The following is a 14,058-nucleotide window of genomic DNA, read 5'->3' on the forward strand; positions in this document are numbered from 1 at the left end:
CAAAGCGAGCCCCCGCAAAAAAAAAAAAAAAAAAAAAAATCCTGAAAGTAACCAGAGAGAAATCATGCATTATCTATGGAAGAACACCAGTTCAAGTCACAAGCAGATATTTTTCATCTGAAAGATTGGAGGTAAGAAGGAAGTGGCGCAACATATTTCAAGTACTAGAAAAAAGCAAACCTGTCAACCCAGAATTTTATATCCAGAGAAAGTATCTTTGAAGGTTGAGGGAAAATAAAGACATTCTTGGTTAAAGGAAAATTAAGATAATTTGTTGCCAGCAGAGCTACACTAAAAGAATAGCTAAAAGAATTTCTCTAACCAAAAAGGAAGTGATAAAAAGTAATCTTGGAGCAGTAGGAAGAACAATATATAGAGCAAAAAATACAAGTGAATGAAATAGAATTTCTTTCTTTTTTTTTTTTCTTTTTCTTTTCTTTCTTTTTTTTTTTTTTTTGAGACAGGGTCTTGCTCCGTCATCCAGGCTGTAATGCAGTGGCATGATCTCTGCTTACTGCAGCCTTGGCCTCCTGGGCTCAAGCAATCCTCCCACCTCAGCCTTTCAAGTAGCTGGGACTGCAGGCGTGCACCACCGTACCTGGCTGATTTTTGTATGTGTGTGTGTGTGTGTGTGTATATATATATTTATATAAATATATATATATTTTATGTAAATATATATATATTTTATGTAAATATATATATTTCATGTAAATATATATTTATATATATTTTATGTAAATATATATATATTTATATTTTATGTAAATATATATATTTTATGTAAATATATATATATTTATATATATATATTTTATGTAAATATATATATATATATTTTGGTAGAGATGGGGTTTTGCCATGTTGCCAGGGCTGGTCTCGAACTCCCATTCTCAAGTGATGCACCTGCCTCAGTCTCCCAAAGTCCTGGGATTACAGATGTGAGCCACTACTCTGAGCCAATTTTTTTTAAGTTTACAAAATTATATTTAACTGTCGAATGTGGTTCTTAATGCATGTAGAGGAAATATTTAAGACAATTATTTTATTAATAGGGGAAGGTAAAGGGACCTAACAGGAGGTAAGGTTTCTGTACTTTCACTTGAACTGTTAAAATGTAGGCTATGATAAGTTCTGTATATATAATGTAATGCCTAGAACAACCAGTAGAAAAAGATCAAACAAGAGTTACACTCAGAAACACTATAAATAAATCAATGTAGAATTCTAAAAAATGTTGAGGTAATCCACAGGAAGGCAGCAAAAACAAAACTCTCCATTATTTCAACACTTACAACTACAATAATCAAGACTGTGATTTTGGCGAGGGATAGATACATACATGAATGGTACAGAACAGAGAATCTAGAGTTAATCCTATACAAGTACAGCCGTATGATTTTTTGACAGAGATGCAGATGCAGTTCTGTGGAAGATAGTCTTTTCAACAAGTGGTGTCAGAGCATTTAGATATAGAGAAAACAGTTACCCTACACTTAAGTCTCACACTTTATAAAAAATTAACTAAATGGACCATAGATGTAAATGTAAAACATAAAACTATGAGACTTTGAGGAGGTAACAGGAGAAAATTTGCGGGAAGTTAGGCTTGGGTGGAAAGTTCTTAGATATGATACCAAAAGCATGATTCATAAAAGGAAAAATTGGTAATATGAACTTAATCAAAATTGAAGTTTTTGGCTGGGTGTGGTGGCTCATGGCGGTAATCCCTGCACTTTGGCAGGTGGATGGATCACTTGAGGCCAGGAGTTCAAGACCAGCCTGGCCAACATGGCAAAACCCCATCTCTACTAAAAATTACAAAAATTAGCTAGGCATGGTGGTACATGCCTGTAGTCCTCAGCTACTCGAGAGGCTGAGGTGGGAGGATCACTTGAACCCAGGAAGCAGGTTGCAGTGAGCTGAGATTGTACCAGTACACTCCAGCCTGAGTGAAAGTGAGATTCTGTCTCAAATATATATATATGTATATATGAGTTTTTACTTTGCAGAAGACCCTGCTAAGATGATGAAAAGACTAGCTACAAACCACATATTTGCTAAAGGACTCATATCTATTGTATCAAATGAAGAACTCTTAAAATTTAATAGTGAGAAGCAAACAATTCAGTTAGAAAATGAGCAAAAGACATGAAGAGATACTTCACAGAAGGATGTTTGGTATACTAGAAAAAGATATTCAACCTCTGTAAACATCAGGGGAATGCAAATTAAGGCCGTGATGAAATAACAATTCAGTTCTAAGAACAACTAAAATAAAAAATAGTGACAATACCAAATGCTGCCAAGGATGAGGAGAAACTGGATCACTCATCCATCCTGGTGAGAATCTGAAATGGTACAGCCACTCTGGAAAATAATTTGGCGGTTTTTGGTTAGACTAAACATACATTTACCATACAACCCAGCAGTTGTACTCCTGGGCATTTATTCCAGAGAAAACTTATATCTACTCAAAACCTATATCCTACTCAGTTGTTCATAGCAGCTTTGTTATATTCCCAAACTGGAAACAACCGGTTTTCCTTAATTGGTGAATGGTTAAACTGTGGTATTCCATACCATGGAATATTATTCAGCGATAAATAGGAATGAACCTGTTTGATTCAAATAACAACTTGGATGGATCTAAAGGATGCTGTGCTGAGTGAAAAAAAGCAATCTCAAAATATCACATGCTGTATGATTTTACTTATAAAACATCCTCAAAATGACAAAATTGTACACATTATTGGTTGGGAAGAATTGAGGGCAGGGAAGGAGAATATAAAGGGGCAGCAGCAGAACAGTCTTGTGGTAATGGAACAGTTCTGTATCTTGAGGTGGTAGTTACAGAGATCTGCACATGTGAGAAAAATGATATAGAACACCATGCACATGGTATATCTGGGTATGATACTGTACTGTGTTGTTTATGACACAACTATTAGTGGAAACTGAGTAAAGGGCGTATGAGACTTCTCTGTACTACATTGGCTTCCTGTAAATCTTATTTAAAAATAAAAATTTTTAACAAAACTGCTTGAGTACCTATAATACTGGAAATTTTACTTAAGCTCTTATATAATGTCTAATGGCAATTCTACAAATTGTAGGCATTCTTTCCATTTAACAGAAGAGACTCAAGAGACTCTCGTTAATTTTTTTTCTGAAGTCAGATGCATCTTCTAGGGTCAAGAAAATATGGTAAACACCCCAATTACATAACTGGTAAAGAACTAACAACAAGATTTAAACCTATCTCTGCTAAAGTCCAAAGACCACATCCTTTGTATTACTCTAGACTGCCTCTTCTAAAGTACTTTTGTCTTGGAATTGAGTGAAAGTAGAGTTTCATGAGAGAAGTGAGGGGAGTGTTCATTTATATTACTGATAATTTGTTTTATTTGCTTAATAATTTGAGGATTGTATGTGAGATATGTAATAAACGATGCAGAAACAAGTGATATGTTGATATAGAAATGAGACATTCAGGCTTTTAAGTTGTTCAGAATTTAGTAGAAGGGACAGGGAAATAAATGATTTTAATGCATCTTAAAAAATATTGAGATAAACTTATATAAGAGGCTTTATGGGCTCACATACGGGAAAGGAGAAGCATTTAACAGCTCCTGGTGCAATGGGAAGTTAACAGACATTTTTAGTGTGCTCTTGTTGCTGAGAAATATGGCGTAGGAAAAGCCACAAACAAAGATGAAAAACATAACTTGAAGTTTATCTGTTTGTTTCACATCCTATAGCTTGTTTGTTTTAAAAGAAAGTAGCTGAAATAATAAGGGTAGGGTAAAATAAGGAAACAATGAAAGCCTGGGATGACAGTAGCAAATAATTGTACATAGTTTCTGTGCATGTTGCCAGAGGTGGGCTTTAGATTTGGCTTTAAAATTTCTAGAGACAAAGGCAAATAGAAATATTAGTTAAATAATCAATGATTGTTAGGGTAAGAACAAACCAGGTATCCAAAAAAGGCACGTGTTTTCCTGAAATGGAAGACTAAGCAGGGTTTTCCTTGAGGATTCTTATAAAGAGGGTTCTATGACAACACTTCAATTTCAAGTGTGTACATTTCAATAACTCCTCTAAAATGAATTTTTAAATGAATTTAATGAGATTGTTTTTTATGGTGTGTCTGGTGGTAGGAAGTTAGGTTGGACAGGTAAGTCGAGTTGGACCATAAATGGCATTTTAAAATTTTATTCTCAATGTCATAAGGCAACATAAGGTTATAGGAATGACCTCAAATTTGCATTTTCAAAGAATTTTTGAGAGTAGATGCGGAGAAGGCCAAAAGAGAAGAAGAGAGTAGGAGATACTAGATTAAACTAATGACTTTAATTATGCTTCTTGGTGTGCTGTTTACTGGGTACAATAAATGGCATTGTAGCATATTTAGTTAAAATTAATTCATGGCTTTTAGGATTTTTTATGTAGCGACAACTTATAAGGTTTTTTTGAAGACAACGTCGTTGATTTTAATGGTTTGGAAGACGATACTTCTATAGCTGTTTGAAAAGGGCAACCTTGGGGCATAAGAGGTCAGAGATTTAGCAATTTCAGATGCTCCTTACGGACTGAAACTTCTGTGTGGGAGTGTTTTTTTTGTTTGTTTGTTTTTAATGCATCTTTTACAGGGTACTAACAGTATCTTAGACACAATAGGTGCTCAATAAATATTTGTTAAATACACAATGAGAGACAAGTACTATGGAAAACAATTTGTACCATGACTTTAGCCCATAGTTATTTTTGTTATTGCATGTAACGTATTGTATTTGTATTTCCTCAAGTAAACAAGAAATTCCCTGAGGGCAGGTACTTAACCTATCTTTGTATCTTTGGAATTTAATATAGTTCCTGACATAATCATTGTTCAATGGGTCTAATTTTTTTTTTCCTTTAAAGGCATTTGGATACCTTCGTGATAGAAAAGGCCCTTTTCTTCATCCATTGATGGTTTGATAGTGGGCTGGGAAGGAAAGCTGTGTTCCTCCACATTAGGCAGCAAATACTTGATTGATTTGATATTTAGCTTAGTCAAGTAAGTTACTGGTACTTTTAAAAGGACTTTTTAAAAAAGAATTAATAATATACATATATATGTGTGTGTGTGTGTATATATATATATACCTTTTTTTTTTGTTGTTTAAGATAGAGTCTTGCTCTGTCACCCAGGCTGGAGTGCAGTGGTAGGATCTGGGCTCACTGCAATCTTTGCCTCCCAGGTTCAAGCAATTCTTGTACCTCAGCCTCCCAAGTAGCTGAGACTACAGGTACTTGCCACCATGCCTGGCTGATTTTTTTTATTTTTAGTAGAGATGGGATTTCAACATGTTGACCAGGCTGGTCTCAAACTTCTGACCTCAGGTATCTGCCCACCTCAGCCTCCCAAAGTGCTGGGATTACAGGTGTGAGTCACCACACCTGGCCTAAAAGAGTTAACATATTTTAATAACAATAGTTAGAAATTTAATTATAAAGAACTCTTAAAGGTATTAAAATTAATTTCAAAACTATTGTATTTTCTTTATTGCAGATATAAATATTTGGCTATTTTTCTAATAGATTGACTAAAAATAGTAATTAAGTTCTTTTTAAAATTAAATTGTCTTGAAAGATATTGCTGTAAAATTTAAAATTTTTGTTTAATATATTTTTTCAAATAGGTAATACATTCACATGGTACAAAATTCAGAAGGCACAAAAAGGTATACAGTTAAGTTTCTTTGCCAGGGAAGCAGATCTCCCTTCCTGATTCCAGTCACATAGTTGCTCCCCAGAAAAAAGCTAAGGAATTATTTTAATGTGATTTTTTTTTTCTAATAATAACAGATTGAAGATCTCAAACAGACAAATCATGGCTTGGAAGAATATGTTAGGAAACTCTTGGATAGTAAGGAGGTGGTAAGCAGTCAAGTAGACGATTTAACCAGCCACAATGAGCATCTTTGTAAAGAATTGATTAAAATTGACCAACTAGCAGAGCAACTAGAAAAAGAGAAAAATTTTGTGGTGGATTCCGCCAGCAAAGAACTTGAAGAAGCCAAGGTACCAGATTTACCACTGATAAGGATTTTAATTCTACTTTAAACATCATGTAATTTTTAAATGCAATGAAAAAAACATTCTCATTTGTATAATTTGGAAGCTTTTTAGATTTGACAGTATATTTAAATGTCTGTTCTAAGGATTAAATTATTGCTCACATTTTATTTCTTTTAACAGATTTTACTCAAAACATTTCCTAAGTAATATGTAGTCATTGTAAAAAATTTCAAAGCAACAGGAATGTTCCGTGAACCAAATGTTGCTCCCACTTCCCAATTCCTCTCTCCTCTATGGAGATATCTGCAAACCAATAGATACATTTATTTTCATTTATTTTCACACATATAATTGATTTCAATACACTTTAAAAAAGATTTTTACCAAACTAAAAATAGAACTGCCATGTGATCCAGCAACACCGCAGCCGGGTATACATCCAAAAGAAAGGAAATCAGTATGTCACAGAGGCGTCTGCACTTCCATGTTTATGGCAGCACTATTCACAATAGCCAAGATATGGAATCAATCTAGGTGTCCATTAACGGATAAGTGGATAAAGAAAATGCAGTATATATACATAATAGAATGTCACTCGACCATAAAGAAGAATAAAACTCTGTCATTTGCAGCAACGTTAATGAGCCTGGAGGACATTATGTAAAGGGAAATAAGCCAGGCACTGAAAGACAAATATTGCATGTTCTCACTCATATGTGGAATCTGAAAAAATCAATCTTATGGAGACAGAGCATAGACTGATGGTTACCAGAGGCTAAAAGAATAGTGGAGAGGAGAGGATGAAAAGAGGCTGGTTAATTGGTACAAAAATACAGTTATAGAGAAGATATAAATTCTAGTGTTTGATGGCACAGTAGGGTGACTATCTTTAACAATTTATTGCATATTTTAAAATAGCTGAAAGAGAAGATTTGGAGTATTCCCAGAACAAAGAAATAATTTTTAAGGTGATGGATATCCTCATTACCCTGATTTGATCATTACACATTGATGCATGTATTAAAATATCACGTGTACCCCATAAATATGTACCATTATTATTTATCAATAAAAAGTCAATTTAAAACTATTTTTTAACTAAAATTTTAAAATTTGCCAATCTTTTTTTTTTCTTACTGATGTCTGACATTTGGTTCTTGTTCAGGCAGGTTTTTTTTTCACCTCAAGAACTAGAGATATACTTTCTAAAGTTTTCTTTTAATACTTCTTAGTGGTTTTCCTTCTTTTAATACTGCTCGTTTCTTCTTGTTCTAATATGAAGTAGGGTTGCCTAGTCCTTTCTCCACTGATTTGACATATCATTTTAACAGATACTAAATTCTCACATCTGTGACTATGTTTCTGGACTATTTGTTTTCATTGATTCATTTGCCTTTTTCTGTGCCACCATCACATTGTTTTAGTTACTGTAGCTTTATGATATTTTGATTGACATTTTATTTCTTGATTGAGTACTCTGCCATGAAATTTAGAAACTGGAGATTAAACGTAATTATAAAATGACAGTTTCACTTCTCCATTGCTGCCTAATAGCTGATAAGCAAGATAGAGCATATATGAAGTTCAAAAAACAACCTGTTGAATTTTTAAGTGATAGCGTGTGAACACGCTTATTTGTCTTGATTTTATTAATCACCAAATTAGTAAATTGTGTCTGTAAACAAAGTAATTTCCCAAAGCTAATTGTTATTACGTGTTATTTCTTAAACATTCTTTTAATGTAACAGGACTCCTATAGCAAATCATAAAGCAATTAAATAAATTATCAGGTGAAACATTATTGAAGTCACTGTTACAGTAATTTGAAATATGAGTCCAATTGATGAACTCTAGGATTGTATGTATTTTTACGCAGTAACCCCTCATTGAGACTGCTTAATGGAGTTTAAATTAGTGGAAAGTCAAATAATGCAACTTTTTTGTTGCTGAGACAGAGTTTCCATTTGTCACCCAGGCTGGAGTGCAGTAGCATGATCTCGGCTCACTGCAACCTCCACCTCCTGGGTTCAAGCGATCTTCTGCCTCAGTCTCCCGAGTAGCTGTGATTACAGGTGCCTACCACCACGCCCATCTAATTTTCATATTTTTAGTAGAGATAGGGTTTCATCCTGTTGGCCAGGCTGTCTTGAACTCCTGACCTGAAGTGATCTGCCCACCTTGGCCTCCCACAGTGCTGGGATTACAGGCATGAGCCACCTCACTTTGCCATAATAGTGCAATGTTTAAATACATGAGTTTATTACTTTAAGGATACAGTCTTCTCAAACCATGTTGTCTGGAACAGGTCCTTAGAACTACCTGAAATACTAGATAGGAATGATTTGTTTTTAACTTTTGAATTATTTATCTTCAAATGGATGCTGTTAAAGTATTTGAAGTATATGTAAAAGTAGCTTGAATATTTTGAACTTTTTTTTTTTTTTTTTTTTTTTTTTGAGACGGAGTCTCGCTCTATTGCCCAGGCTGGAGTGCAGTGGCCAGATCTCGGCTCACTGCAAGCTCCGCCTCCCGGGTTTACGCCATTCTCCTGCCTCAGCCTCCCAAGTAGCTGGGACTACAGGCACCCGCCACCTTGCCCGGCTAGTTTTTTTGTATTTTTTAGTTTCACCGTGTTAGCCAGAATAGTCTGGATCTCCTAACCTCGTGATCCACCCGTCTTGGCCTCCCAAAGTGCTGGGATTACAGGCTTGAGCCACCGTGCCCGGCCTAAACATTTTTCAATACACTTTTGTTTGTATTGTTACTTTAAAAATTTTTTTAACTTATTTTTTTAATGCCACTTCAGGTGGAATGTATTGTTACTTTTTTTAAAGTAACATTCACAGTTTAATGGTAAATTGATTTCCATCTGTCTTAATTATAAAAATTATCAAAATTGGGCCAGGCATGGTGGCTTATGCCTGTAATCCCAGCACTTTGGGAGGCCGAGGCAGGTGGATCGCTTGAGGCCAGGAGTTTGAGACCAGCCTGGTGGACATGATGAAACCCCATCTCTACTAAAATGCAAAAAAATAGCCGGGCATGGTGTCATACGCCTGTAATCCCAGCTACTTGAGAGGCTGAGGCACAAGAATAGCTTGAGCCTGAGAGGCAGAGGTTGCAGTGAGCCAAGATCGCATCATACTCCAGCCTGGGCAAAAGAGTGAGACTCTGTCTCAAAAAAAAAAAAAAAAAATTGTCAAAAATGAAGAGTGTAATTATGTCTTCCTTGTTTTTGTCTTCAAATTGAAAATTAACTGTACTCCTTCCCAGACTGCGGGAAACCAAATTGACTGAATTCCAACAATGAGAATGCCCTGTTTAGAAGTCATCATTTTTAAAGGGTTGTTAGGGTTTATGTTCTAGAGAGAGTAAGTACTATGTCAGGGTGAATTCTCTGCTATCAAAAGGAAGAATTTTTGGAATGGAAAACGTGTAAAATATAAGAGCTAAGATTTACCTAAAACTGTAAGTATTAGCTTTACAGGTGAAATTTTGCCTGGCTTGGCAAACAGTATTTCTAGGAAATAGATATCCCTAAATAATGTGGAATGTTGGGTGTATTTGAGGATTGGAAAGCTATTGGGTGAAAAAGAGGTAAGCAGCAGTCTTAGAGTAGAGATACTGTTGCTGACACAGGGAAAACATCAGGAACTTAATAAAGAGAGAACAAAATGGAAATAGGCCTTTGGATTGATAGAATGCCCTGACATGAGGAAATCATCAACCTCAGTAAGTGAATGTCCCCAAATAGAATGGGGATTAGAAAGATGCAAAACCAACACTGGGGATATGAACTCCAGTGTGTGTTGTCATCATTCTAAGATATTAGATGTGCATTTTAGGTTTATATTTATGGGGGAGAGATTCCTTGCCTAATTTGTGGGGTAGCACTTGAAACGAGATTTCTAATTTGATTGCTGAGAAAGAATGTTTGGGTTTCTAGTGTTTGAGATTATATGTGGGTATGTGGAGGTAGAGTCTGAGGCTAAAGCTACTTTTAGTTTGTCTGGAATTGAGATAATATTAAATGTATTCACTAGGAACTATTTACTTTTAGTCTTATTTTTAAAGGTCAACAGTAACTTCTTCCATGATTTACTTCATTAAAATATTTTCATATTAACTATTGGCTATTGCTATGTAATAAATTACTTTGAAACCTTAATGCCTTCAAACAACAAATATTGATACCTCACAGGTTCTTGGGTTGGGAGTTCAAGAGTGGCTTAGCTGGGTTGTTCTGGTTCACTGTTTCTCAGGAAATTGTCATCAAGATGATGGCCAGGGCTGGTGGTTTACACCTGTAATTCCAGCACTTTGGGAGGCCAAGGCAGGCAGATCACTTCAGGTCGAGTTCAAGACCAGCCTGGCCAATATGATGAAACCCCATCTCTACTAAAAATACAGAAAACTAGCCGGGCATGGTGGTGGGCGCCTGTAATCCCAGCTACCCAGGAGGCTGAGGCCAGAGAATTGCTTTATCCCGGGAGGCAGAGGTTGCAATAAGCTGAAATCACACCACTGCGCTCCAGCCTGGATGACAAAGCAAGACTCAATCTCAGAAAACAAAAAAAAAGATGACTGCCACAGTCATGGCTTGACTGCTACTGGAGGATTTACTTCCAAGATGGCTTACTCAGATGGCTTTTGGCTATTGGCAGGAGGCCTGTTCCTTGCCAGGTGCACCTCTCTCTAGGGTTGCTTCATGTATTCTTTGTGGAATCTTGTTCTCTCTCCACCTTCCCCTTTCCCTTAGCCAACAATCCAAGAGATAATAAGAGATCTGTAGGGCTTAGTATGACCCAGTCTCAAAAGTTATATGTCATCACTTCCTCCATATTCTCATCTTTAAAAGTGAGTCACTAAGTATAACCCACACTCTAGGGGAGAGAAATTCAGCTCCAGCTATTGAGGGAAGGAGTATTAGAATTTGTGGACATACATTAAAACCACCTCTACTATATGCCTTCATTTATTCTCTCATCTTGAGTTGTTTATCATTCATGTGTTAACACGGTGTTTACCAGATAATTGAACATGATACTTTGAAATGTGAAGCAGAATTACAATTTTACCATTATTTCTTCCTACAATTTATATTTTTAATTGACATAGGGGCTATATTATTGGACTGGATCTCTGATAGTCCTTATCATTGTTACTTCTGTATGTGATTCACTAAAAAGTATTTCAGATCCTGCTGTGTGGAAGACATTGTGTAAAGTCTTTGTTTATCCCCCACCCCACCCTTTGTTTCTGGGGGACAAACAAAGACTTTACACAATGTCTTCCACACAGCAAGCTCTGAAATACCCACCCCCCAATTCCCTGCGCACACTCCCTGTCTTTCTCCCTCGCTTTATTTTTCCCTGTAGCGCTTGGCTGTTCCTTTCCCCTTCCCTCACTAGGCTCCAGCCATGCCGGTCTCCACACTTAGAACCAACCAGACGTTCTTTTGCCGTAGGATCTTTGTTAGAGCTGTAACTTTTGCCTGCAGTGTTTTTTGCCCAGATTTTCACATGTTTGACTTCCTTTCCTCTGAAGTTTTTGGTGAAAGGTCACCTTTCAATGAGGACTTCCTGACCACCCTATTTAAAATTCCAACCTGTTCCTCCATAAATGTTCCCAGTATCCTTAACTCTGCTCTTCGTTTTCTAGTAGATTATATAATTTATTTTTTAGGTTTATTATTGTCTATTCTAGCTGGAATGTAGGATCCACAAAGGCAGAAATTTTTATCTGTCTTGTTTACTTAACTCAAGTGCCTAGAACCTGAGTGCTCCTTGTATTATTTTTTGAGAGATGCAATCACTAACATATATTTTGACTATTTTCTTTTGTTTTTCTTTTTTTGGCTAGAATGTATGCTCTATGAGGGCAGAGATTTTTGCCTTTTTTACTCATTACTTTACCCAGCACATAACACAATGGCAGGCATGTAGTAAGCATTCATTAACTGTTAAGTAAGTAAAAACATTGGGTTAGCAGTTTTTCATTTGGGCCAGTTATTTTGTTTGTCAGAGTGGAATCAACATTTTTTTTAATCATTGTAAAATTAATGCATGTTTATTACACAAAATTTTAGTCCATATAGAAAAGTAAATGAAGAAAATAACATCTACCATAATCATACCTTGTTATACCTAGACATAGTCTTCAGCTTATGTATTATTGGTTATGTTTATTTGTAGGATATCTGCGTATAAATTTATTTTTTATGAGAATGTGTCATACTAGATACTCTTGCAGAGTGAATTTTTATACTTAATGTGGAAATCTGAACACATTCAAAGTAGACCTGTATCCATTGAAAATTGTCTATTCAAGACTATACAAAGGTTATCCAAACTGTATGTAATTATGTTCTATTTCTAAGTATTTTACTTGTGAGAAAAATGTTCCAAATAATAGCACCCCTTAATATTTCATAAACTTAAAATATGACTGCCAGAAAAATCGTAGAAGAAAACGTTGGTCTAAAGAACAAATGAAGTACGGTAATTCCAGAGAATTCAAATTTAAAATGTAGTAGGCAAGATCAGGATGCACTTTAGAATAATGAGGGAAAGGTTGATGAATTGCAAAATACATTAAGCAAATATGCTATTAGCAAAGAACTTTACTGCTTTGCATAAAAACTTAGTCACTGTCTTGTAGGAACATACAGTGTAGTCATATGCTAAATACATGACTATGGGTTCCTATCTTATAAGACTGGGTATGTTCACTGTCATAAATTGATACAAAAAGTATTTTGTGTGTTGAATTGAACCAAGCAATTGAGTTCAGAAGAGAAAGCAATCTTTTCTGAATGGGATAATTTGGGTCAACTTGTTTTATTCTAGTCATTTTTTATTGCTTTCCTATTATCTTCAGAATTATAATTAAGACTAACATTTTGTTCCAGTTTATAGGGAATAATTTGGTAAAATATAATCAATTAACATTTTATACAGAACATTAGGTAATTGAAGGGAATTGTTATTTCATCTGGGTAAATAATCTTTTATCATCGAAGGTCGCTAAACAGAGGTTATTTCTTCTTTAAAATATTCACTGTCTTCATGTTTCTTTTTAAGTGACTTCCTTTTTTTGATGTTCTTTTTCCAATTAGTTTAAACATCTTTAATAGAATTTTTTTTTTTTTTTTTTTTTTTTTTACTTTTTCTTCAGATCGAACTCATTTGCCAGCAAAATAATATTGTAGTATTGGAAGATACAATAAAAAGGCTTAAATCTGTAAGTACATTTTTCATAAATATGTGTTAAGGAATCGTTTTTATTTGGTCACTAAACTATATAAAGTCATATCTTTGGCTGTCATGCGTTTCGTGAGGAATAAAATATGTTTGTTTTCTAAAATCTGCACCAGCTGCTAGGGACACAGGGGAACCCCTATCTGTAATAGTGACTTTTTTTTTGCTGCTTTCATCACTACTACTTTCTTTCCTAGAGGCAAAGAACAACTTTTGGTTGGTTTTATTAATGTCCTTATCTGTTAATTGATTTAAAATGGTGACTAATTCTCAAAATATAAAGTGTGTTTGTTTACACATTAACTTTTATCCCCTTTAATAATAAATATTTTTAAGCCATAAATTTTGTTACATAATTCCAAACAATGTTTTATTTGTCTAACAATGTGAAATGAAAACTGCTGGCCGGGCGCGGTGGCTCAAGCCTGTAATCCCAGCACTTTGGGAGGCCGAGACGGGCGGATCACGAGGTCAGGAGATCGAAACCATCCTGGCTAACACGGTGAAACCCCGTCTCTACTAAAAAATACAAAAAACTAGCCGGGTGCGGTGGCGGGGGCCTGTAGTCCCAGCTACTCGGGAGGCTGAGGCAGGAGAATGGCTTGAACCCGGGAGGCGGAGCTTGCAGTGAGCCGAGATCCGGCCATTGCACTCCAACCTGGGCGGCAGAGTGAGACTCCATCTCAAAAAAAAAAAAAAAAAAAAAAAAAAAAAAAAAAATTTATTTTTTAAAAAT

General features: G+C 35.4%; 1 protein-coding gene across 1 annotated transcript in view; it reads left to right on the forward strand.

Annotated features, from left to right (window-relative positions):
- The window catches only part of TSGA10 (testis specific 10), a 195,888-nt gene that overhangs the window by 18,615 nt on the left and 163,215 nt on the right, over positions 1 to 14,058 (forward strand). Inside the window, exons 3-4 of the mRNA XM_025353502.1 lie at positions 5,851 to 6,066; positions 13,240 to 13,305. The gene's annotated coding sequence lies outside the window, so the exon portion shown is untranslated. The remainder of the gene's footprint in view (positions 1 to 5,850; positions 6,067 to 13,239; positions 13,306 to 14,058) is intronic.

Source organism: Theropithecus gelada, chromosome 13 (assembly GCF_003255815.1).
Source record: "Theropithecus gelada isolate Dixy chromosome 13, Tgel_1.0, whole genome shotgun sequence".
NCBI classification, from domain to species: Eukaryota; Metazoa; Chordata; class Mammalia; order Primates; family Cercopithecidae; genus Theropithecus; species Theropithecus gelada.